We start from the raw sequence: 26,530 nt of genomic DNA, 5'->3' as shown, positions 1-26,530 counted from the left end.
CCAACCCTTCCTAGTTGGTGGGTATCCACATTATTTTTAAGTGGATTTTGGATGGGTTTATTTGCTACCTTCTAAAAGAAGTGTCCACTCTTCATTAGGATCTGTGTCCATGGAGAATATCTTATTAATAGCTAACAGAGCAAAAGTTCCTAACAAAATGTGGCCCTATTCTTCCATTATCCTTTCCATTACAAATATAGTGAGCAGACTCCCCATGTGCTGGTAAGTAGCACTTTGCTTTATTAGGACACAGCCCCAATTAAGAAAAAATGGCCAGAAGGTGACCAATTCTTTGTGTGGGTAGTAGGAGAATATTTCTACCTCCCTCGCAATGTAACGTCAAGGGGAAATTGCTTTGTTGCAGGTGGCAGCTCTTAAACTATATTAGTAGCGGGCATAAAAGGGAGGTTTGAGAAGCAATTGCCTTATTCTCTCCCAGCTAGCTGTCTTTTTCTTTCTTCTCACTTAGTTCCCTCTTCTCTCAGTCTCCACTGTAGCACATTCTTCAGTCAAAGGCATGGCATCCCTTTTTCCAAAGCCATGGTACTATATCCAACAGGTTACTGGGTTAAGGGTCACAGAGCACCTTAAGATCAATACAGCCCTTAACCTTATTAAGTGCCAAGAAAAGCTATCTCCAGACAGCAGCTGAAGTGACAGACCAATAAAAGTTCCTATAAACTAACCAAGTCCAATAAGTGAGAGCACATTGCTGTCATCTTGGAATATAAGATACAATCGTCCCCATTCAAGGGTCAGAAAATAAGATGCTTATAAAGAGCCCTTGAGACAGTGACAGACAAGTTAGTACTTAAGGGGACAGAGTCTAGAGTTTTTTTTTTTAACTGGCACTATTAATGGCTACTGGAACTATATAAATGGCCTACTTGGGTTGGCTAATGATTTCAGCTCTTTGGCTTGCAATTTTAGCTAAAGCTACATACTCCCTAATCAAGGGAAAGGTGAATGAACTTCCATAATTGATTTAATTAAATTAGCCTAGAATTTACCTTATCACTACAATACAATATAAGCCCCAAAACCTAAAATCTAAGATGGGAAAGAATGAAAAGAAATGGACATTTCCAACATAATTTGCCAAGAACTCTTTCTTCAGAACTTTCCTTAAGATTTCCTTGGATTCATGCAAAATATCTAAATTGCCTGGCAATTACTCATCAATAAGCATTTATTGAGTTTGCATGAACCAGTGGCCCTGGACAGAAGCTCTAGGTTTATATATTAAACTCAGTCTTAAAGACATCTCTCCTAAATCAGTCACTGCACCCTCACCCAAGATTCCTTGTGGAAACATCAGACATAACTTGTGCTTTAGTCTCAACAAAATAGATAAACAAATAAATGGATGGGGATGAATGGATGAATGAACAAACAAGTGAATGAATAAATGAATAGCTTTTTATTCCACTGCTCAGAAGTTTAAACTATAGGACCAAATTTAGTGGAACTAGAGGAGAATGAAAAGAACTCACCCCTGAGAGAACTCTTTTTCACTCTTGGGAGTAGCTCCACTTACTCCAACCCAAACTCCCAGAGATCCAAATAGTTCTATAGCAATAGAGCTAGGTTTAGGCTTTAAGGTTAGGCTTGTTCATCATCACCCAGTCAAAAAATTCTTCTTTCTGGCCCAGAGAACTGATGCTAAGTGAACTGAGCAGAACCAGATCATTGTACACAGCAACAGCAAGATTATACGATGATCAATTTTGATTGACATGGCTCTTTTCAACAGTAATTCAGGCCAGTTTCAATGGTCTTGGGATGGAGAGAGTCATCTACACCCAGAGAGACACTGTGGGGACTGTGGATCACAACATAGTATTTTCATTCTTTTTGTTGTTGTTCACTTAGTTTTTGTTTTCTTTCTCATTTTTCCTCTTTGGTCTAATTTTTCTTGTGCAGCACAATAATTGTGGAAATAAGATTTTTCCACAAAAATTTCCACAAAAATTGTGGAAAGAATTGCACATGTTTAACATATATTGGATTACTTGCCATCTAGATGAGGAAGTAAGGAGAAGGGAGACAGAAGAAAATTTGGAACACAAGGTTTTGCAAAGATGAATGTTGAAAACTATGTATATGTTTTGAAAATAAAAAGATAAATAAAAGACAAAAAGAAAAGAAAAAAATAAAATAAAATAAAAATAGAAAGAAAAAACAACTCTTCTTTCTGATGAATTTTGTCTTTTCAGGGACCCATATAGTCCTCCAAATTCATAATTTCATCTTATTTGAGGGTCCCAAAAGGGGAAATAATTCAAAAGAAACAGAAAGTTAACCCCTCTGATTTAAGTATACACAACTTGTATAATTTATAATCCCACTGTCCAAAGTCAAGGTGGTTCCCTCTCTATCTTGGTGTTCCTTATTCTGATTCCTACTTTCTCCATGTACTGTTCTGCTTGATCCAAGAACTCTGCATGCCCCTGGAACTCCTTTGCCTCCCTGATAGCATCTGGAGCAGATTCAGCAGCTTTTTCCTGCCCAGGGACCCAAGTCCACAATCTGTATTTAGTCCCTCCTTCTTCTGTTTCACCTCTGGCTATGACTTGTGAGTCTCTTAAAAGACTAAGTACAGCTCAAGGGTTCGTTTAATCCTTGGATGGTAAAATTGGGTTAGATAGGATAGCTAGTTGGCTCATAGAATGCAGATTGGGAGGAAGACTCATCTTCTTGAGAGCAAATCTGGCCTCAGACATTTACTAGCTGTGTGACCTTGGATAAGTTATTTGACCCTGTTTGCCTCAGTTTTCTGAGGCAATAAATAAGTTGAAGAAGGAAATGGGAAATAATTCCTATCTCTTTGCCAAGAAAATGCCAAATGGGACCATGGAAAGTGGACAAGAATGAAAACAACTGAACAACATTAACAACAGTAATACTTAGGTCCTACCAGATACACAACATCGCCTCAAAATTTGTCAAGAGAATTTCACACCTTGTTAAAATAAAACCATAAATACTATAATAAAATCAACACATGTAAAACACTTTGCACTTTGTACAAATAATATTTTAAAGGATATGAAAGTACAAACAGGACAAAAATAATAAATTGACCATTGTTAATTAAGGACTTTATGGGTCCCCGAGAAGATGAAATTCATCAGAAAGAAGAGTTGCTTTTTCTTTCTCTAAAATGCCTAAGTGAAAGGGCAGGTCAATTCTCCAAGAGCCTCCATAGCTGTGGATCATAACACTTGAAGGAGTTGCAAAGCAGTCTTTGCTGATGCAGGTGTTCCTTGTGGATGGGAAATGAAATAAATTGGAGGCAAGAAGGAAGAGGAGAGAGATCAGAGAATGCAACTGCCTCTCAGTCTCCTTGTATCATCATCATCCTCTCACATGAATAGATCCATTCTACAGGTCTGAGATAGCCCTCCAGCATCCACTGGCAGGTGGCTTCTGTATCACAGCAGACCATGTCTTAACAGAAAGGAAATCACCCATTACCAATATGGAAGTCATTTGGGAAAAAGTTATTGGTGTAAAGTCAGACTGTTGATTTGTTAAAGCAAATATTAAAATTAGAACAAACCTACAAGGAATAATGACGACTTGAAAAAGATGCATCATAATTAAAACACTGTCATCCTGCTCTATGTAAACAAGTTATTAATGATGAATAATTTAATATGCATGAAAGAAAAGACATAGACACAGAGAACAATAACTTCATGAAGATGTTTAAATATTTTCATCAAGTACCAAAAATGAGGAGATCAAAAAAGACTATGATACACCTTAAGTTAGCAAAAGCTTTCCGTACTTGCCAAGCAAAGAGATATGGTAGTCAAGGACAAGGACAACAGTGGTTTAGAATAGATCCATTTTCAAAATCTTATAGAATAGGATGATGGAAGATTATGAATAGTAATGCCTCATAAAACAGAAAAGCAATGAACAATAAAAGTGGTTTAAAGAAAATATGGTAAGAGATCAAACTAAGCCATCACCCATTTACAGATAAAAATGGAAGGACAATAATCAGAAGAAAACTGGAAAAGATCTGCAAAGATGTAAAAAAACAACCCTCTTGGTGAGTTGAGCCCATACCTTAAACTCATAGTTCCAGATATATGTATGTATATATATATATATATATATATATATATATATATATATATATATATATATATATATATATATATATATATATATAAGAGAAATTACATTACAGAGAATAAAGATGGGGAAAAGAGTTAGATTAAATCATATGTACACAGATGAGACTGGTAGTGGAGGCAAAACAGTTTTGAAGGTGTTAAGAAATTCCTTCAGACAACTGAAGGATGGGAAGATAACCTGAGTATTTTAAAAATCTCATGTTTTATGAATCCTGGAGGGGGGAAGATGAAAGAAAGTTCAACAATTCCTGATGCATGTACCTAATTTCTAATTTACGTAAATTTTTGTGACAATCATGGTCACCTACATGAAGGGCAACATTAGTAGGAGTATTGGTATGGAAGAGGTAAGTTATTGTAAGCAATATTCCCTATTAGTCCATATATTTAACTTTGAACAAGTAGCTGAAATGTAAAAAAAAAAAAAAAAAGCAAAAAAAAAAAAAAAAAACCCAGAGGATCTCACTGTCCTTATTTTTTGTGATTATTTTTAAATTTTGATTTAATAGTAGAAAGTACCACGTTAAAGATTCTTTTCTAACAAGATATATATGTCATGCTTATGTCAGAATTATTCAGGATATCTTGAAATTTGAAATGTCTAATGATAGAGATAATCTTTTTCAATGTCCCCCTGATTATTCTGATCAAATGAAGAATTAAACAGGCATGCTTCTCAAAAATACCCACCACCATCATGGAGAAAATCCAGGACAGAATGCAAAGATAAAGAGAAATTTTCCAGGGGATCAGATGATGAGGTCTTCTAGATCAGAGGCAAATTCGAGAAGAGTACAGATCAAGCCAGATGAAAATGTAATAGTTAAATGGGTAATAAAATAAATAAAAAATACAATACAATATAAATTATATTAATATTTGATTTTTTTAAATCAATAGACAACCTGGCAGTGAATGTTTTCTATATGAACTCAACACCAGTGCTTCAGTGGTCTTGTTTCTGGATAGCATTGTGCTGGCCAATTATTTCAGAATCTCCTAGATGAAACTCATAACCATTCAAAAGTCTGGCCTGACCATTAACACTGGAATTGCCTGGATAATGAAATGCAGTTAAAGGGACAATCCATAGAGCTTGTTTAATGGGGCATAAATTTGGAAAGAAACTGAAAAGAGACAACAAGATGGATTTTGAATCAATAAAGGATGAGGAAGGTGGATCTGATTGCCCTTGTGAAATTACAAATCTCCTTTGACTTCTCCCCAAAAGAGAAGTCCAGCTTGGTGACAATTGTGTGGATGAGAAACATGAGATCTGACTTTCTCTGAAGGTTCTGAGAGAAGTGTAATGCATAATAAATAAGGAACCACCCAGAAGAACTGAAGGCCATCAAAGAAATAAGCACTAAATGGAGTGGGGAAGAGGAGGAGGAAGAGGAGGAGGAGGAGGAGGAGGAGGAAAAAAGGAGGAAGAAGAGGAAGAGGAAGAGGAAGAAAAGAAAAAGGAGGAGAAAGAGAAGGAGAAGAAGAGGAAGAAGGAAGAGGAGGAGAAGAGAGGGGGGGGGAGGAAGGGAAGTATCCAGGAACACTGACCACAATCCTTCTACTACTTGATCTTAGAGAGTTACTAGAACTAAATATTCACAAATAAGCATGCATGCACATACACGCAGAGAAAGAGAGACAGCCATACAGAGAGACAGACAGAGTGAGGGAGGGAGGGAGACAGAGACAGACAGTCATACCGAGAGAGACACACAGAGAGGCAGACAGACATAGAGAGACACAGAGAGAGAGAGACAGAGACAGAGACAGAGACACAGAGACAGAGACAAACAGAGAGAGAGAGAGAGAGACAGAGACAGAGACAGAGACAGAGACAGAGACAGAGACAGAGACACAGAGAGATAGAGTGAGCTAACCTCTCCAAACTCAAGCTAAGCTGGTTCAAAATAGCTCCTTCATTGATTCCTCCCTAAGACCCTTTCTAGCTTGATAGAACCTACTAGAGGTGCCCAAGAAGCATAGGAGATCGACCACAAACCTTGGAGTCAGCGAGACCTGAATTAGAATCCTGCTCTAGATTCTTCCTAGTTTTGTGACCTGGGGACTTCTCTGGTCTATAAAGTAAAGTTGGGCTAGCTGGTCTTTAGCTTCCCTTTCATCTTGAGATCTGTGAGTCCTTGGCTCACGAGAGAAAGAAGACTACGAAAGGACCTTGAGGTTGGGTGTCCCATCAGCACACATAAAACTTCAGCCACACAGCAAGGCAGAAATATGAAAAAGTTTCAGTGACTGGCCAAGAGCGTACAACAACGGCTCTCAGACAAGGAAATCAATAGAGCTTGGAAAAGTCAAGAAAAGAATCCGGAAGGAGGTCAGGTTAGAGCTGGATTTGGGGACTAGGAGAGATGGCATCTAGAGCCCCAAAGGGCCATTAAGACCTCAGCAAATTAAACTCCCCCAGAGCCACAAGGACCTAAAGCTGTCATTCAAAAGGTGTTTTCTCAGTTTATGAGGTATGACAATAGAGCAATGAGGCCAATTTTCTCAGCAAACACACCTGTTTAGATCTCTCGGTAGCAGTCCCAGGTGTCAGGGCCAAGACTGGGTCATTCACGGTGCAAGGACACATGGGAAGAAAGGTCAGTGAATTGTTCCGAGTCTGCTTTAGGACAAAGCTGGGGAAGCAGGATAAGCCATTCATTAACCCCAACGTTTTCCCCTTGGAGAAGAGCTGGATGTCTAAGATGTGACCAAAAACCAAAATGTCGCAGAGGAGGCTATTTGGTCATTCATTTCCCTGAAGTCTATTCTATCTCGGTCTGCAATGAAATGAAATGAAACAACCAAGAAAAGTTACTTGGCAGAAGGTTAGCCTAAATCCTGATTCCTTCATAAGACAGCAGCCTCTTGCCCCAAGGGGAAATGTCATCCAGGGCTAAAATAACTTTTGTCCTAAGGGAAATCTCACAACTCAGTATATCTCCTGTTTGTTCACAGTTGTTTGCAAGTTGTCTCCCCAGTAGATTGTGAGCTTTTTGATAATAGGGATGGGTTGGGGGGCCTGGGGTTTTTTTGTGGTTTTGGATGGATTTTTTTCACTTTTGTTTGTATTTTTTTCTTTAGAAAAGAAAAAAATATATATATTTTCTTTATATTCCTCAACACTTAATAAAATTCCTGCAATAATAGGTGTTTAATAAATGTCAGATGACTAATGGTTCACCTTGATTCATCCATCCACTCCAGGGACAATCCCAAACCTCACAGAATTACAAACCTGCCTCAGTTCCTTATTCTGCAAACTGGAAGACTGGACTAAGCGATCTTTGAGATTCTGCCCAGCACCAAATCTATGACTGGGAGCTGAGTGGTTAGGGGAACCAAACAAAACACTTTCATGTTGGGAGAATCTGCCCTCACACTCCTACTCAAAAACATCACAGTATAACAGGCAATGATGACCGTGGGATCTGTTTCTGCTAATGAATGTGTGGAAACCTTATTCTAGGACTGAAATCACACATCTTGTAAAAGGGGCTCAGTAAAAATGTTGCCCAGTGTATCATAAGATAATGTTGAAAGATAACTGTATGAATATGTATACATATATTAAATTTAATATATATTTTAACATATTTAACATGTATTGGACTACCTGCCATCTAGGAGAGGGGGTTGGGGGAAGGAGAGGAAAACTTGGAACAAAAGGTTTTGCAAGGATCAATGTTGAAAAATTACCCATGCATATGTTTTATAAATAAAAAGCTATAATAAAAAGGGGGGAAAGTGCTGAGATCATACAGTCTAAGAAGAGCAAATAATTTGAAGATGCAGGATCCAAGATCAGATCCTGGCTCTGTCACTTACTAATTGCATGACATTGGGTAAGTATTGTAACCTCCCCGTGCCTCAGTATATTCCTCTAGAAATGAAGGTATTATGAAATCCTTTCCAGCTCTGTCTTCTTATGGTTATTGTTGCTTGTCCTTTGTTCAAAGAGGTCCACAGCATCAGGGAGGTGACAGAGAGAAACAGATATACAAGGATAAAGCTGGTCCTTTGTTCTCAAAGAGATCCACGGCATCAGAGAAGTGGTGCCATGACATGCAAGTGAATTTGAATGTAAATGGCAAGAACTGTGCAAAGTCACCAGCCTCACTTTCCCCTCCAGAGCCATCTGGGTCCAGTGGTCAGCTATAGCATAGATAAGGATGACTGAAAATGGTCCTGGATGCAGTGGGAGATCTTGACCTTTTTAAGCCAAGATTTTATATGGCTCTCAGTATGACTAAAGCCTCTCTATGATCTAGGTTAAACCCCTGGTTTTACAGAGGAGCAAAGAACTATGGGCAGTTGGGTAGCACAGTAGATAGAATGCTGGGCTTGCAGTCCAAGAAGAGCTTAGTTCAAATGCAGCCTAGCTGCATAACCTTGAACAAATAAATTAATTGCTATTTTTCAATGAAAGAGGAAATGGCAAACCACTCCAGAATCTTTGCCAAGAAAATCTCATGGACGCCTTTGTGCGCTATGGACCATGGAGTCACAAAGAGCTGGACTCAACTGAATGAATAAAGCAATAAAAGACCCTAGATCAAAGACAGAGATAGAGAGGATTTTAGGATTCATTTAGTCTAATCTCTCCATTTTACAAAGGAGTAAACTGAGGCACAGGGAAGACGAGTGAGTCATCTGATAATACTCAGAAAGCAATGATGGTATTATCATGGAATCAGATGACTTGAGTTCAGATGCTACCTCAGATATTTACTACCTATGTGACTATCATAAAATCATTTGAAAATCCCTGAACCTCAGTTTCCTCATTTATAAAATGAGGGGGTTGAACTGAAAGGCTCCTTCAAACTCTAGAAATATGATCCAATAGCTTATAAATAGCTGTTTCTGTTCAGTCATTTCAGTCATCTTTGACTCTCTTTGACCCCATTTAGGATTTTCTTGGTCAAGATACTTAAATGGGTTGCCATTTCCTTCTCTAGCTCATTTTACTGATCAACAGGGTTGTGACTTGCCCAGGATCACATAGCTAGGAAGTATCTGAGGCAGATTTGAAGTCAGGAGGATGAGTCTTTTTACTCAATGTCTAGTACTATGTACACTATGGTGCCACTTAACTATACCCATGAATAGTTAGGAGAAGTAAAAAGAAAATATATTTCCAATATATTGCTACCTTATTTCAAGCCTCAATAGTATCTGACTTTTCTAAATACCTGTAAAGATAGTTTTCAACATTCATTTTTATAAAACTTTGTGTTCCAAAATTTTTCTCCCTTTCTTACTTCCCAAGCTAACAATCTAATATAGGTTAAACATGTGCAATTCTTCTAAACATTCAGGTCTCTCCTTAAATGGCAATAGTTGGGCATGTGAAAGAAGAAAAATAGGGGAGGGGAAGGGGAGAGGGGAGAGTTTCTGAGTGGAGTATAGGTCCCATAAGCTTCCCCCCAAAAAACCCAGCATGTTTAGTAATCAGAAGGGCAGCAGAGAAAGGAAAAAAGGAAGTCAGGATGTGCAAGGCAATGTTTTCTGAGCAATTTTTTTTTGAGAAGCTTATAAATGTAATAGGCTTTCTTAGCTGCAGGCCTTTATTTTGGGAAACTAAATTTATTGTTTTTCCCTCTTCCCAGCTCCAAAGCCCCCTGATGTGAATGGCGCTTCCTGAACAGGATTTCTGAGCACCTACATTCGATTTGTCTTCTTGGTAAGTCTCTCTTGCAGGGCCTGACCACCCTTTCCCAAAGAAGGATGTATTTTCATCATCTTATTTTTAGAAATGCGATTTGGAAGGAGAAGTGTGTTTGTTTGTGTGTGTGTGTGTGTGTGTGTGTGTGTGTGTGTGTGTGTGTGTGAGTGTGTGTGGTGTACTGTGAGGGCAATGTGTAATCTGATGTACTAATTTTAGTGGGTTTCTTCTGTATAAGTTTTTCTAGTATCTGGCAGGAAAAGCGACGATTTTAACATGTTTCATATCCCATTGGGTATCAGTTTCACTTCACCCCGTTACAAGCCATGTGGATCTCCATCACAGAATTTCCTTCCCACATATTCATTAGCAGAAATGGATCCCACAGTCTAATCATCTGTTGTTACACTGTAAGGCTTCTGATTAGGAGGGAGAAGACAGATTCTTCAAACATGGCTTCTATTTGGGTCTTTTTTATTCCTGCTGAGGTATAACAGATCCTATGCTCACACATTTGCAATTGGACAAGACCAAAAAAAGGACATCTAGTCCCATTTCACAGATGAGAAAATTGAATCCCAGATATGCCATAAAATTATAGGCTTAGAGCTAGCTCAAATCAACCTAATTCAAGCCTCCTACTTTATATTTATAGTCTAAATAAATCATAAAATCATAGATTTAGAACTGGAGTGGGCTTTAGAACTATCTCATTTTATCTGTAAAGAAACAAAGGACCCACAAGATTAATTAAATTGCCCAAGGCCACATAGGTAGTAAGTAGGATAGATAGAATTTGAACCTGGGTTCTTTGAACTCCAAATTTAGTAATTTTCTATTGTGTCACTCTGGTTCTCCTAGGGCATCCAGGTGGCACCACAGGGCACATGGTGCTAGACCTGGAATCAGGATTATTCCTCTCCCTGATTTCAAATCTGTCCTCGGATTCTTACTCTCTGTGTAACCCTGAACAAGTCATTTAACCCTATTTGCCTCAGTTTCCTCATCTGTCAAATGAGCTGGAAAAGGAAATGGCAAACCATTTCAGTATCTCTGCCAAGAAAAGCCCAGATGGGGTCATAGATAATCAAATATCACTAAACAACATGAGATAGAAGGACATCAGAGGTCATTGAGTCCAAATGAGAATTTGACATTTGAGAAAATAAAGGGATTTTCCCAGTACCCCATGGGTAATAAGTAGCAAAATTAGGATTTAAAACCAGGTCTCCTTCATTCTAATTCAGATCTCTTTCCCCTAGACTACCCTGCCTTTCAATCTGAGAAGTATTCTGTCTGCTGCCTAACAGTGTATTTTTGCTGTTGGGCATTCAGTTATCCAAGTAACTGGAAAGATGCTGATGGCATCTACAAAAATGGAGGAAGGCTGAGTTTGAGGGGAAACATGAGTTCTGTTTTGGATGTATTGAGCTTCAGAGGGCTATGGGACTTGCAAGAAGTGTTGTCCATTCTTCTTCCACAGCAGCTCTTGTATCTGTCCCTTTCCTCATCATTCACATAGGCACTATCCTAGGGCCAGGCACTTACCTGGACTTACCTGAAGCTCTGTTTGATTCACTGTTATTAGCATTCTCTTTCTCTTTCTCAAACTTATATTATTTTGAAGAAGGATGGAACCTCAACTGGTGACTTCATTGATATGGCAACCAGATGAGCAAACTGAATGAGTGTACCTACTGCAGTAGAGGGGCTCAATAACTTAGGGTCCTAGGGAGGAAAGAGCAATGCAACCAAACGCTGAAGACCTAGATTCAAATCCCACTTTTACAACTTGTTCAGTATGAGCATGGATAAGTCATTTAACTTCTTTTGGTCTCAGTTTCCTTATCTGTGAAAAGAAGAAATTGGACAAGATGTCCTCTAAAGTTCCTTCCAGAGTTACAAAACAATACTATAATAATAATAATAATAATAATAATAAATGTTCCAATCATGTTCTATTCTACATGATTCCATTTCTTGGCAAAGATACAAGAATAGCTTGCATTTTCTTCTCCAGCTCATTTTACGATGAGTTTCAAGAACGAAGGATATACAACAGATGAGGAAACTGAGGCAAAAAGAGTGAAGTGACTTGTCCAAGATCACAGTGAATGAGAACAGTTTGAACTCATGAGATAGGTCTTTCTGACTCCAAGCCCAGTGCTCTGTGTACTATGGTACCCACTAGTTGCGGGCTCTTTCTTGATTAGATCTTTCTGATTCCAGACCCAGTACTCTATGCATTATGGCACCACCTAACTATCCCAACAACCATAACAATAATAGCATTTATAATATGTTTTAAGTTTTACAAAGCACTTTACATTAACTAATTTGTTCCTATATAATAAGTGAAAATCTCCAAGTAAAAGTTTAATACAAACAGAAAGAAAGAACACAGGAAAAATACATAAAGATTGGACAACTATGGTCTTCCATTATTTCCATTGGGGATATGGAGAGAAAAGGGAATGGAAGAAGTAGGACCTGCAGAACCTTAGGACTAATGGTCCTCAGTTTTTCATCACCCCAGAATTTTTCCCAGCTGCCTTTCCTATAGTGTGTTCACCAATTGGTAGGTAATGAGACATCTGAGGTGCCTCTGTCTCCACTCTCCCTCTTTGGTCCTCAATTTGAGGACTTGCCTCCATGCAAGATGTACCAGTTGAGTTTCCATCCTTCTTTAAAATAATATGAAGTAATAGAAAGAGAGACAGAGAAAGAGAGAGAGAGAGAAGACTAATAACTATGGGTAGGGGATCAGGCAGGGCTTCTTGGACCCCAGAGATGTTCTTTAGAGGAAGCTGGGAACTTTTTGAAGCAAAAGTGAGGAGGAAGGACATTTTAGACAAGGCGTTGGGATATTGTCCTTTGGAAATAGCAAGACAATTTTTCTTAAATAAAGAATGTGAAAAAGGGAAATAATATGAAATAAAACTGGAAGGTTGAAGCTACATTGAGGAGAGCATTTTATTGTTTATTATGTATCTCACATTCACCTCCAACCTCCGGCCATGCCTGAAAGATGGTAGGGACTCAGTTCTTCCCCAGTTCCAGGGGAGAAATTGGAATTCAAACATTTAATAGGGCTGCTTGTTCAATAACATAGCACCACTTGGACAAAGCAAGTTGAGTTTTTGTTATATCACCAATGTACACTGATGGCCCCGCTGTATAAATGGGTCTTAAAGTAAATACCTGCTTTCAGGATCTATGGCTTTGAAAGACACAACAGTGTCTTTGTTATGTGTCCCCAGCAGGGTTACTTTATAGGCTGGTGACTCACCCAGGTATTGGTTTATTGGTGTTCTTTTCCTGTCACTTAAAAATAAATGGCTCGCCCAAGGAGGAAAAAATACAAATAAAAGAAGCCATAATTTCTATTGTTCACAGTCAAAATACTGGGACAGGAAATAGGATGATTCCCCATGTTAGTCATCTTCAGTTTAGGGTTTGCTTTGCCAGGGTTCAAGTCCAGACACAATTTACCTGTTTCCTCTGACAATATATGGCAAGGCAAGTGAGGTCACTGGATTGCCAGGCAGGGTGTTATCAAGAGAGCCACTTAAAAAGCTAGGAAGGATTAAGTAAATCCTTCAGAAAAGGAAGACAGCTGAAGGAGCAAGTACAATTGAGGCATTAAGCATCGCTGGGATGGAAAAAAGCAAGAGAGAACAAGACAGGAGGATGAGAAGGAGGGAGAAAAGAAGACCCATTTTTCTCTCTCAACTTCCATGATGGCCACTGTTACTGAGTTTCCCTACTCTTGTTTAAATGAGTCTCTCTGACAAGCTCCAATGGACCGTGTCTACACTGGTCAAATAAAATATTAAATCCGTCTCCCCAACCCCAAATGCAGAAAACAAATCAAAGCAAGTTCCTGCTTAAAACTTTCAGATTGGAAGCTTTACCATTAAGCAGAAATTATATTATGGATAACACAGTTCATTGTGTCTCATTATCTCTACAATCTCTGTTCCTTTGTAAAATGGACTCAATGACCCCTAAAATCCTTTCCAGTTCTAGACCTATAATTTTATGACCTGGTATGCCTGTTGACTATTCACAGCAAAAAGATCACTGGATTTAATGTCTGAGAACCTGAATTTAAATACCAGTTCTGCTATTTGCCAGGTTTATGAATTGTGGGTAAGAAACTTCACTTCTCTGGCACTCAACTTCCTCATCTGTAAAATGTGCGGCAAGATGATCTCTGTTGTCCTTTCTAGCTTTAAATCTTAGTTCAGAATTTAGACTAGTGTCCCAGCACACTGTCAGGATGCAACATAATTAGCAATAATGTCCCCTATGCCTGAAAGAAAAGCTTGAAAGGTGACATCTTGTAACTGCAAAAGGATAGAGAAGGTTTTGGAGAGGAGGGAAGATAGATAGAGCAGTGAGGTGAGAAAGATTATATAGGAAAAGAGATTTTGGGGGGACTCCAAGAGGCAAGTAGAGGTCAATCTAGGAAGCTCCGTGATGGGAGGTAGGGAAAGGATCAAGATGAGGAGATCAGAAAGCAGAATTCCTGAAGGTCAGATAAAATTCTTTCAAATCATAGGGTCAAAAAAACAATAAGTAAGGGCCTAGGTAACAAAGCATCAAGGACCCAGATCAAAGAATATGAGCCAAAAAATAAAAATAAAAACACATGTGGCAAGTTATAGAAGCTTTGATTGATTTATCCCAACTCTCAAGCCATGCCTTTCCTTCTGGGATGGATCAATGTGAATTGTACCACTCATGATCAATTGGTCAGTCAACAAGCATTTATTACATTTCAAACTGACATTACTCATCAGCTTTGGATTAGTAGAAAGAATTTTGGATTTGGAGCTAAACAAGGTGATTTTAAAGCTCAATTCTGCCACTTACTAACTCTGGAATCCTGTGCAAGTAATTTGACTTCTCAGTGACTCAGTTTGCTCATCTGCAACATGGGTACAATAATAACACCTGTAGTTCACTTAAATGAGATAATGGGTGAAAAGCACTTTATAATTCATAAAAATATTCTATAACTTTCTTTTATTATGCCCCATTTGTGTATAACTTTTCTCCTTGATTCCAAATTCCTTGAGAATAATAAAACTACCTAATATTTATATAGCCCCTATTACATGCCAGTCACTATGCTAAGCACTTTACAAATATTATCTCATTTTATTCTTACCACAAATTTGGGAAATAGCTGCTGTTATTATCCCCATTTTACAATCAAACAAACTGAGGCAAATAGGTGGTTTGGGGGAGGAGAGAAGATGGGTGGAGCAGTGAAGTGAGAGAAGTTGTGTAGAAAAGGGGACTGTTTTGAGCAGACTAAGGCAAATAGAAGGTGACTTGCTGGAATAATAATGATAGCTAATATTACTATATATCCAGCCACTATGCTAAGTATTTTACAAATATCATCTCATTTGATCCTTACAAGTGTGGGAAGTTGCTGCTGTTATTATCACCATTTTTCAGTCAAGCAAACTGAGGCAAACAAATGGAATGTGACTTGCCCAGAATCACACAGTCAATAAGTATCCAAAGGTAGATTTAAAATCAAGTCTTCCTGATTCTAGGCCTGGTGCTCTATTGTGTTATCTATAGGTGTCCTATGAGAGGAGATGACAGTAGCTATTTATTTACCATAAACAAATTAAAGGTATACTATTCAATTCAATTTAACAAACATTTATGTGCTGCCATGAGATACCGGCATATAATTTCCAATTTAGTGTATCAGTTGTTAGCCCTCACCCTGCAAAAATTATGTTTTAAAATCACTTTGTATTTACTCATATGCAGTAGTAGAACATAAGCTAGCTGAAGTCAAGGATTGCTTCTCTTTTTTGTCTATCCTCATCACTTAGCACATGATAGAACAGAGATAGAAACTGACTCTGATTTTACTGGCTTAGAGAATTCCCGGTTGAGGAAAATGCCTCATTAGTGCCCATTCTGACAACTTAGACTCTTATAGTGTTGACTACAACTGGAAAGAGTCAGTTACCCATTACAGGATGAGCAGTTCTGATGGTTGTGGCTCTCTTCAATGAGATGATTCAAACCAGTTCCAATTGTTCAGTAATGAAGAGAGCCATCTACAGCCAGGGAGAGAACTATGGGAACTGAGTGTGGATCACAACATAGCATTCTCAGTCTTTCTGTTGTTGTCTGCTTGCATTTTTGTTTTCTCAGGTTTTTTTCCTTCTTGATCCATTTTTTCTTGTGCAGCAAGATAACTGTATAATATGTATACATATATTGGATTTAACATATACTTTAACATATTTAATATGTATGGGGTCTACCTGCCATCTAGGGGAGGGGGTGGGAAAAGGAGGGAAAAATTTGGAACAGAAAGCTTTGCAAAGATCAATGTTGAAAAATTACCCATGTGCATGTTTCGTAAGTAAAAAATCTATAATAAAATTAAAAGAAAAAAGATTCAGTTGCTCAGGGTCACATAGTCAATGTGTCAGAAGCAGGATCTGAATCCCAGATTTTGGCTTTCTGCCCATTCTCTATCCACTGTACCACTTGCTGTCTGTCTCTCTCATGTACAGAGTAGGCATTTCGGAAATGTTCATTAATTTGAATTGAATGGTATGTGTTGAATTTGTGTTGAAAAAAACAGACTTAGTGTGGCAGTTGAAACAATAATGCTTCATTGCTTACATTTAATTCGACCAGCAATAATTAGGCACTGGCTTCTGGCCAAGTACTATGGGAGCTGTTGGCAATTAAGAGAGGAAAGTTGTCTTTAAGGAGATTCCCCCATAATTCTAGTGCCTTCCCTCTATTGATTCTTATATTATTCTGTCTACAACTTGGCTGTACATATTTGCCTGCATATTGGCTTCCCATTAAATTGTGAGCTCCTTGTGAAGAGGGGCTATCTTTTGTTTTTCTTTGTACCCCAATAGTGTGCTTAGCACATAGTAGGTGCTTAATAAAATCTTATTACTCACTTACTTGGAGAGATGCAACAGGGACAAAGATAAGTTTTTCATGAGAAAGAGAACATCAACAGCTTGGATAGGGAGGGGAGAATCCAGAAAGACATCTTTTCCTCATAACCTCCTTGCCCAGGGTCAAAACTGGTGTCCAGAAGGAAGAATCCCTCCTACTAGCTGAAGACCCCTGTAATAGCAGGCAGTGAAAAACTTTTTTTAGCCATAGATCAAGGAATCTGAAAAGAAACAAAAATAAAAAAAAAAGATATAGGGAAGACAAAGCAGGGACATGAAGGTAGCAACTTCTCTTATTGAGAACATCAGCCCATCTTTTATTCTAAGGCTACCTAGCAGCAGCATATAAACAGAGAGAGCTCTAGGGTCTGAGGACAATGTCACTCATAACATCAGACATTTACAGAGAGCTTTAAAGTTTGCAAAGTGTTCGACCTATATTATCTCATTTGATTCTCACAAGCACTCTAGGTAAGTTTATAGCATTATTGTTGTTGTTGTTGTTATTTCCATTTTGTAGATGACTTGTTTAGGTCACACTGCTAATAAATGCCAGATTTTATTCAGTTGTTTCCAGCATGTCCACCCATTCGTGACCCCTAAGGCATTTTCTTAGCAAAGATACTGAATGGTTTGCCATTTCCTTCTCCAGCTCACTTTACAGATGAGGAAACTGAGTTAAACAGGATTGTGTGACTTGCCCAGGTTCACATAGCTAATATATGTCTGAAGACCTGACTCCAAGCTCAATGAATCATTTACTACACCACCTACCTGCCCCCAAATAAGTGCCAGAGGCAACAAATTTATTCAAATTTAAATATTCAGTGATTCGAAACCCAAGGCCCCCTCTGTTGTCCTTGGTCCTGAGGCTGAAAGCAGAGACAAGTAAGGAAAGGAGGAAGTAGGGATTGAGGAGACAATGAGTCAGAGTTCCCAAGTGGGCCAGAATCTGAGTATGTAATTTAAATTTAAGCCTAATCACTCTCAAGTCAGTTTTTATCAGAGGCAGGATTTACTCTGGGAGAAGCATTTACTGCCTCATCTTATGTTTTGTTTTGTTTCCTTTCTGGGAATTACATAAAGAGCTAAATAGATTTTTAAAATCTTTACATCACTAAACATACTGCCAAGTACTACTAGCCCACACCTCACAAGTGCTTCTTAATTCTATTAACATCTTAACTATGGCACAATGAGAAAGGAGAAAATAACAGGGTTTGTTCCTATTTGAAGTGAGTTGCAATATTCTGCAACTCTAACTAAGAAACCTGCTTGAAAGAAACAGCCCAGGGACCATATTTTTTAAGCAAAGGTAAATTTGGTGTCAATATTTCAGTTGACTACAAGGTGACCAGAGAAAGGGAGAAAAGTGTCATCTTTCTGCCTCCCTCCAATCCTTCCGTCCTCAGAAAGCCCAATAAAAAACTAGACACAATGCACTAGAGAAAAAGCCAACCAAGGAGGGAGGCAATTAAGTTCTGCCAAAAACAATAAATGTGTCTACAACCTGAAAGAAAGATGTGTTGAAATATTTGGCATTTGTTTTCCTGGACCGAGGACTTGGCTTTTCATAAGAAGCATTTTCTATAGAAAGAACGAGACAGCCACAATGACATCTCAACAAAGGAATCGTGCAGCTGCCGCACACCAGCTCTGGGCAGAGACACATGGGACAAATCGCATAATTACAGGAGAGGAGGAATTGTAGGGCCACAATGGTGGCTCCTATTCTGTGACCCACTTCATTCTTCTGTGTGTCAACCTTTCTGTGTCACACCTCCACGAGACATGAGACCTTGACCTATTGGAATGCCCGACTCCCTTCAAGACTCAACTCAATTGTCTCTTCCGAGTGTGACTTTGTATATATTTTGTACTTCATATACAATGTATATGTTACATTCACCAGATAGAATATAAGCTCTTTGAGGGCAAGGACTGGTTTTTTTTTATTTCTGCAGTCCTGACCTAATCTTTGGGAGTTCAAATCTAATCTCAGACACTTTCTAGCTATGCAATCCTGTGCAAGTCACTCAACTCTGCCTCAGTTTCCCAATCTGTCAAATGGACTGGAGAAGTATCTCAGCCAAGACAACCCAAAATAGTTGGATGTGACTGAAAAAATACTGAAACAATAAATATTTGCTGAATTAAATGAAATGCTTTTAACAAAATTATCACTCTACCATGTTTAGTGATTCAAAGATATTAGAATCTCTTTACTTCTATAATCATATACCCTTGTTTTATAGATGAGGAAACTGAGGCACAGGGAGGGCAAATGACTTACCCAAAGTCAGAAAGATAATAAGTGAGATCTGAATATTGAATTTGTTCATTTGGAACTGGGAGGTAAGATAGAGAAATACTTATTCTGCTAAAAAAAATCTTTCTCAGCTCTCTACATCCTGCCTGTGGCTACTTTATCTGAAGGTAATGAAAGGATGGGCTTTTTAATTTTTTTTCTCAGCAGCAACAGACAGAAGGTATGATGGAATAAGCCCAAAAGAAAGAAAAAAAAAAAAAGAATGAGCTCCCTTCCTGAGTTTGGAAAGACATCACATCAGGCAGTTATTAAATGTATCAGCCACTTGGATTTCCATAAGCTAAATAGAGATGGTAATAATACTTGGGCAAAGCTTCCAAGAGCTGGGATAACAAAGAACATAAGGGGAGATGCTTAGAGATGCCTGGAAAAAATAAAAGTTAGATCAGAGATTCATAGAGGATGGTGCTCTTTGTGCTCCTAATTCTGGTGGCCTGCCCACATAGGATCAACCCAACCAGGCTATAACAATTTCTTGGAAGACAGAGATTACCAGATATTTCAATATCAGAAAAAAAAGGGAGTTTGTGAGCTGGAAGGAACTTTGTCTTCAGGCTATGTTGCAGTAGACTGTTGTCTTTGAAATCAAAAATCCTGGGATCAAATTCAGGATCTGACCCTTGTTAGAAGCGAGATCTTGGGCAAGTCCCTGATCTTCTGAGCTTCATTTACTCCAACATCAGTCTAATCTAGATATCTTTACAATCTCAGCTAGCTTGAAAGCTATGATCTGGTCCAAAATATCCAGTGTAAAATCAAAAGATTACTATCTGGTTCTAAGGCACAGTACCCTTCCCCAATTATCTCCAAAGAATATGTCATATGGGAAATTTGCATTAAAAATTTTAGCCCTCCCATCATACCAGAAAAGTTTAAATTTTTTCTTTTTTTATGAGGTCCCCACAGTACTATACATTTATTTTATGTACTTCTGAATTTCTAAACTTTTTCTGTGTCATCTCCTGGTCTTCATGTGTCATATGTGGCTTCCATAAAACTCCCAAAACATTTCCATTGATTGTTTCATGCCAATCCACAATATATTGAAACTGTAATGGGGAAAGTCACAATATGGAATGAATAACTACAAGCTCCCAGAAGCCAGGCATTTTGCTTTTGTTTTTGTTTCCTTAGTGCCTTGAATAGTGTCTAGCTAGGCACCAAATTAATGCCAGCTAATTGATCATATGTCAATTATACAAAGGCTTCTTGTCATAGTCCATTAGTAAGTTTTTGTAATGATGGTAGATACTTGCTGGCAAGATACAGATCAAAATGGTTGTAGAAGCTCTCCAAGGCAAGGTAAGATGAATATATAGGGAGTTCTCATTCATATTACCAAAAACTATATCAATGTAGATGATATATAGTGGATTTGACAGTGATAAGACTTTAGGAATCTTAATAAGGATGATCCCTCTATAATTAAAAGGGTAGGACTAGATCAAAGGGGTTCTTGGTTCCCAGCGTGACTGAGTAAATGGTCCACTTTAAGATCTCAGAGTCAAAAAGAAGGATGTGAAGGACAGATTTGCAGGAAATTTGAGAGAATTTTCTCAGTGTTTTTCAGGAGGAAAAAAAGACACAGAAATACCCATTCTGCTAAAACCCATCTTTCTGAGCTCTCTACATCCTGCCTGTGGCTACTTTATCCGAGGGTAATGAGAAGACGGGGCCAGGATAAGACTGCTTTGTGGTTTTTCTCAGCAGCAGCAGACAGGAGGTATGATTGAGTAAGCCCCAAAGAAAGAAGTGAGCTCCCTTCCTGAGTTTGGAAAGAGACATAACAATAGGCAGTTATTAAACGCATCAGCCAACTTAGGCCTCCATAAGAACTTGTTGCTAGCAACGACATTAGCTCACCAAGGGAACAGAAGGGAGGTCAGGTCAGATGCTCCGAATGGCATTATCAAAACTCCCAAACTGCAGCAAATCCTATCAGCCCAAACTCAGGGGGGCTTAGGCACTGGCAAGTTTAGAATTCTTTCTCTTCCAACCTTCTTTCTTTGTCACCTCCGCTAACTCAAATTATGACCTTGGTGAGGTATTTAACCTCGATATGCCTCATTTCTCCATCTATAAAAGTGCAGACATAGCCAGATTGTCGCTTTCCCCACAGAGAGCAAGGCTATTGTTGCTATCTTCGTTCTCTCTTCAAAAGAGGTGAGAGGGGGGTAAAATTTGCTCCTATAGGGATATTTTGCAGACAAGCTGTGGCTTCTCACTTTAAGCTCCAGTAGAAGTAAACAGTGTTCCTTAGATCATGAAGTCACAAATTTGGAATGAGAAAGAACCTGACAGACCATTGAGTCTAATCCCCTGTTTCTAAATATGGGGAAACTGAGGCATAGGCATTTGCTCAAAGTCACAAAGCTAGTGAATGTCAGAGGTAGGATCTGGACTCAGAATCTCCTGACTCCAAGTGTAGTGGAATCTAGATAGTATTTAATGGTATATGAATGGGTCCTAGGAGCTGATCTGTTATGTTAGCTATGGAGGCAAATGGAGATATCTCAATTAAGATTTAGTTTCTTTATCTGTTTCAAAGCTAGATCTGCCAACCACCAACCTCACATAATTTCTGAGAGGATCAAAAGATATAATTTATTGTATAAGTTATATATATACATATATATATATATAAGTATATATATATATATATGTGTGTGTGTGTGTGTGTACATATACATATAGATATATATTGTTGTTGTTTCTGTCTTTGTTCTCATGACATCGTGACATCAAGAAGGTGATACTATGACATGCAAGTGAATTGGATTTAAATAAGGGAAAGCTGTGCAAAATCAACTGCCTTACTTTTCCCTCCAGAGCTAACATAAACAAATATACACAAACATGTATGTCTCTATATACATATATGTGTATATATACATGGACATTGTATATATATATATATATGCATATGCATATGCATGTATATATACATACATGTGTATATACACTTAGATTAAATGTATATATATATATATATATATATATATATATATATATATATATATATATATGTATTGTATGTGCATTTACATCCTGCATACACATCCTATAAATCTTAAAACTGGACTTCTTAATTCGTGGCATATGAAGTTTTAAAAACATTTTGATAACTATATTTCAATAGAATTTTGGTTTCCTTTGTAATTCTCTACATTTTCTTTTACGTACTTAAAAACATGAATCTGAGAAGGGGTCCATAGGTTTCACCAGACATTGCCAAATGATTCCAGGACATAAAAAACATTAAGGATTCCTGTTTTGATCAATCAACAAGCATGCACCTACTGTGCACCAAATAATTAGTACTGCATAACCTCAGTTCAACAAACATCTATTAAGCATCTACTATGTTCCAGACATCATGCTAGGTTTTGGAGATACAGATATAAAAATAAAGCAATTCTTGACCTCAAGGATCTTAAGTAAAATATCTACTTGGGAAAACAATATTATATAATATAAATTTGTATATTCTACATATATACAGTTATAAAAATATACAAATAAATACAGAAAGACAGAGAGAGACAGAGAGGAGAGAAACAGTGACAGAGAAGAGAGACACAGAGACAGAGAGTCACAGAGAGAGAAGGAAATGGCAAACCACTCTAGTGTCTTTGCCTGGAAAACTCCCACAAGGAGTAGTACACGAGGTTAACTCTGAAGAACTTTAAGATTCTATGGCATAGGTGTGATGAGAGAACACTTTCTAGACATGAGAATGGGTGCAGAGATAAGAGAATGGTGGCTATACAGGCAACAACAATGAGCTATTTTGGTTAGAAGATGGAGTTCAGGATGGAGAATGATCTGTCATAAACCTGGAAAGGTCAACTGGGGACCTGTTATCAAGACCTTTAACCTCAAGAGGAGTTTATGTTGGAAAATAGAGACAATAAGGAACCTCCCTGAGCAGGAGAGTGACAATAGATACTGGATATTGATTGAATACAGGTGTTAGCTTCTGATATTTGCCCATATTAGAAGGCTAGTAGCTCATGAGCTCCTTCGGGGCACAGTATCTTATAAACTAGGGCTTCTTAAACTTTTTCTATCCGTGACCCCTTTTCACCAGAAAAATTTTTACACAACCAGTGGGTATGTAGATATATAAAAACATTTACTTATATGAAATCATTTCATGACCTCCCCATATTCAATTATAAGACCCAATATGGGTTTGCTACCCACTTTTTAAGAAGCTTTGTTATAAACAACAGGCACACAATGAATGCTTTTTTGAAAGGTAAACGATAAGTCTCAGAATTGGAAATCTAGATTTGGAAAGGATCTTAGAGACCATCTAGTTCAAACGCCTCTTTTTACAGAAGAGTAAACTGAGGCAGAAAGGAGTCAAATAGCTTGCCTATATAGGTTATATAGGTAGTTACAGAGAGAGGATTTGAACCACAGTGACTGAATCCAGGACAAAGATACCTCCCCAATCCAATCTTACAGAGTCTGTAAGGATTAGGTTTCTCCCAAACAGAAGAGTAGTAATCAATATGTCCCTAAATAGAGCAATTAATACAATGAATTCATGATTGGACTAGTTTTCTCCTTAAGATTTTGTCTAAATTTCCTTCTGTGATTCCAGGTCATTGACCTCACTAAGAATCAGAGCCCAAGAAGAATATTTCTAGGGGGAAAAAATGAAAGGCGCTTAGAAACTTATAAAACTAACTTTTAATTATTCCTACTGAGTTGGGGCAGGCAAAGCAGAGATAACCAAAACCCTGAGATAATCCCCAAACTCTATTTGGGTTCACCTTCCTCCTCAAAGCCTCAAACTAGAGCTCTTAACAAATCATTATCTTTTCCTCTCTCATTTCTTGATTCAAGGTCTACTGAGCAGTAAGACTGCCAGAAGGCAGGAAAACAAGGGGAAGAAGGGAATGGAAAGAGTCAAGTAGACCCAGTTGCTTCACTTTGAGCCACAAAACCTACAAAATAGAAATCAGATGATCTGAGTTCCGATCCTGATTCTGCCTTTTGCTACTTCTAAAAAAAGCGCTCAATGTCTCTGAGCCTCAGTTTATGCATCTGTCAAATAAGAAGGTTGGGTTAAGAACCTTCCAACATTAAATCTGGGTGCCTGTCTCAGCATCAGTTTCCTCATCCATAAAATGGGATTTATCACTGCAAATGTTACTATGGAAAGAATATTGAAGTGGGTACTAGAAGATCTGAGTTCAAATGGGGTCTTTTTACTTAGTATTTGTATGATTTTGAGCAAGTGACTTTGCCTCTCTAAGCCTCACTTATCTCAAAAAGGTTTGATGACATTGCGAAGATTTTTTTTCTAACTCTAGATTATGGTTATAGGAAATCCATATTCCTACAATGAAGATCTCCTTCACAGAGCTTCTGTGAGGATTAGATGATATAATTGATGTAAAATATTTTCTAAACCTCAAAAACCAAAATAGCCAATATTTTTAAAGTAATCAACCAATATGCATTAAAGTGCCTATTATGTCCCAGGTAACTCATATTATCGTTTTTATTTAGGATTAAGGCTTCAGTTGTGTTTTCATCAGCATAAGAAACTCCAATTTACTTTTGTCTTAGGATCCCCCCATTTAGCACAGTAATTGGTTCATAGTAGATGCTTAATAAATATAATAAATAATATTTATAACATGATATAAATTAGATATAAAATAATATATAAATATGTGTTTATATGTATTTTTATAAATATAATAAATAAAATAATAAATTAGGTACTTTACTTGAACTCCCTATGTCAAGGTGAGCCAGAATCTTATCTTTAATGGATAGTCTCAAAATGTATAGCTTCTTAAACTTTTCCCACTCATGAACCCCTTTCCATGAAAGAAATTTTTACAAGATCTTGGGACTATAGGTGAACAAAATAAGTATACATATCAAACATTTACTGATAATAAATCATAGGTTCATGACCCTCACATTCAGTTAAGAGACTTCATATGGGGTCATGAACCATAATTTAAGAGGCTGGGACTTAGGGCACTAAAGGGGTGATATGTAAAAGGATCTTACAGCCAATATTTGTCAAATAATCTTGTCTTGTCTTGGAGGGCAGCTCTCCATCTGCTATGTCAGACTACCTCTCTATGATCATTACAGCTACATGTCACAACCAAAAAAGCTCCAACCTTTCCATCAGAGTCAGGGAACTGCCAATGCTAGTTCTACTTGGAAGTCACAGAAAGAATCTCTATGAAGATTAGATTTGGTGCTGCAAGAAACATTCCCTCAATATTAGGGAGCTGAGTAACAAGGGGCAGATGCCAAGATCCTTGCCCCAAGCCTCAAAGCTCTGGGTTAACAAAGTGGTTCTGGGTAATCTGTGTCCTTGGAAAAGATGCTTCCAAACCAAGTTTCAGCCCTTCCTCTTGGGCAGCTCTGCATTCATGGACAATAGCTAAAATGGTAGACATGGAGGGGTGAGGAAGAAGAGGGTGCCGTGGTATCAGGGATGCCATCTGAAATCAAAGATAAACCAGGGAAGACTAAAAACTCTCCATCCCTCAGAAATACAGCTGGGGGTACAAGAGGGTCTCCCCCAAACTGTTGCCTTACTGTTCATTCTCCTTTCAACGATCCCTTCATCAGGGAGACCCCAAAGTTACAGAACCAAAGAACAAAAGGTTGTTTAGCACCTCTTTCTCAGTATTATCTAAACACTGCCTTTGCTTCCAGGAACAGTTATTTGACAAAGTCAAATGCCATTTTCAGGGTAATGAAAAAATAAAAACAATATTAGAAAATCCCCCAAACTAAATTATATGGCCCACTGTCTACCTTCCACAAGCATCTTTCTTCTTGCTGTGTTGTCTTTTATTAAAATCTAATACTAATGTGGGGTTAATGTGACAGCTGTGCGTACACAGATGAAGTTATGAAGGAAATAAGGTTTTATTACTTTTCCAAAGACACAGCAATAACTTAGAATAACAGAATAGTCTGAAACTTTTCAGCAATTCTGAATTTTTTTTTCAGAGGGAAAGATAATTTCCCCTTTTCTCACTTTAACTCCCTAAAGTAAATCTCCATCTCTGTGACATTAAAATTCTTCATTAGAATCACAAGATTTAAAGGTAGAAGTTATCTTAGATATCAGGGGCAGTTAGGTGACTCAATGAACAGAGAGTGAAATTGAAGGCAGGAAGACTTGAGTCCAAATGTGGTTTGACTTATATTTGTCTTAATCTATTGGAGAAGGAAGTGGCAAACCACACCCAGTGTCTTTGCCAGGAAAACCCCATGGACAATGTTGGTGTGCTACAGTCCATATAATCAAGACGACTCAGACATGACTGAAGAACAATTTTAGACATCAATGGTTAATTACCTCAGTTTACAGGCCCAGAAGAGTAATTTGTCCAAGGGAACATCGGTATAAGTG

This window comes from Sminthopsis crassicaudata, chromosome 5 (assembly GCF_048593235.1).
Source record: "Sminthopsis crassicaudata isolate SCR6 chromosome 5, ASM4859323v1, whole genome shotgun sequence".
Lineage (NCBI taxonomy): Eukaryota > Metazoa > Chordata > Mammalia > Dasyuromorphia > Dasyuridae > Sminthopsis > Sminthopsis crassicaudata.
This window is presented reverse-complemented; position numbering follows the sequence as displayed.